This window comes from Echinops telfairi, unplaced genomic scaffold (genome assembly GCF_000313985.2).
Source record: "Echinops telfairi isolate 266 unplaced genomic scaffold, ASM31398v2 ScPeMD7_443;HRSCAF=831, whole genome shotgun sequence".
NCBI classification, from domain to species: Eukaryota; Metazoa; Chordata; class Mammalia; order Afrosoricida; family Tenrecidae; genus Echinops; species Echinops telfairi.
Window position 1 is genome coordinate 41,334,583 of NW_022104341.1, and position 1,521 is coordinate 41,336,103.

Sequence of the window (1,521 nt, forward strand, 5' to 3'; positions counted from 1 at the left end):
AATCAAATTTCTTAATCAAAGACACACTTTTAAAGTTTCTGAGAAAACATTAAGAGATAAAATAAATTTTATTTGGTGGGATCTGGCAGGGTCGCCGTGGCGGGTCTCTGTAGCCCCTCCAGTGTCACCGTCTCACTGTGCAAGAAGCTAACCCAGAGGGTGGAGGCCATTTCTCCAAAGTCTGCTGTGGTGCTCCGGGCTGCAGACTGAGTGCCAGGGCTCTTCTGTCGCGGAGAGAGCAAGCACCATGGATCAGAACAACAGCCTCCCGCCCTATGTCCAGGGGCTGGCCTCCCCACAGGGCGCCATGACCCCCGGGCTCCAAGTCTTCAGCCCCATGATGCCGTACGGCACTGGCCTGAAGCCACAGCTCATCCAGAGCACTAACAGCCTGTCCATCTTGGAAGAGCAGCAGCAGCAGCCGCAGCAGCAGCAGCAGCAGCAGCAGCCCAGTAGTGCACATTCCAGCAGGTGCCCCCGGGGGCCACAGGCCAGACACCACAGCTCTTCCACTCACAGACTCTCACACCTGCGCCTCTGCCGGGCACCACCCCCGTGTACCTGTCCCCCATGACACCTATGACCCCCATTACTCTTGCCACACCGGCCTCAGAGAGCTCTGGGATTGTGCCCCAAATACAAAACATTGTCTCCACAGTGAATCTTGGCTGTAAACTTGACCTAAAGACCATTGCCCTTCGTGCCCGAAATGCTGAGTATAACCCTAAGCGATTTGCTGTTGTGATCATGAGGATGAGAGGGGCCCGGACCACAGCGCTCATCTTCAGCTCCGGGAAGATGGTGTGTACCGGCGCCAAGAGTGAAGAGCAGTCCAGGCTAGCGGCAGAAAGTATGCCGGGTGGTGCAGAAACTGGGCTTCCCGGCCAAGTTCTTGGACTTCAAGATCCAGAATACGGTGGGCAGCTGTGGTGTGAAGTTCCCCATCCGCCTGGAGGGACTCGTGCTCACCCACCAGCAGTTCAGCAGCAATGAGCCAGAGTTGTTCCCAGGTTTAATCTATCGAATGATCAAGCCCATGATTGTCCTTCTCTTTTTCGTTTCTGGAAAAGTCGTGTTAACAGGTGCTAAGGTGAGAGCAGAGATCTACGGGGCATTTGAGAACATCTACCCCATTCTGAAAGGCTTCCAGAAGACCACGTCATGGCCCCTATTTACCCCAGCAAGGTGCCTGGCCCCCGTGCATTTCTGGCTCAGGTTCCTTCATGCCAGTGGACCTCACATTCCCTGGTGCCACTGGGGACTCAGTGGCATCTCTCAAGGTGGCCATGGGCTAAGGTTCAGCCTAACCCCTCACTGATGCCCACAAGCTGCTTCAAGGGACATGTGTTCAGTGTTAGCCACCTCAGCCATGGACTGGACTTGTATTTCGTTCAGTGTTTGCTACAGTTTTTGTATTTGTATTAGAAAAATAAAGATTTTTAAAAATAAATATATAAATAAATTTTATTCGATGTTATTAATCACGGAAGTAAATATCTAAAGTTTGAAATATTTTAAATT

The 1,521-nt window shown here is 51.9% G+C and overlaps 1 pseudogene; it reads left to right on the forward strand.

The window, feature by feature from the left end:
• Nucleotides 1-247: 247 nt before the first annotated feature.
• LOC101649460 lies at nt 248-1,318 on the forward strand (annotated as a pseudogene).
• Nucleotides 1,319-1,521: the final 203 nt, after the last annotated feature.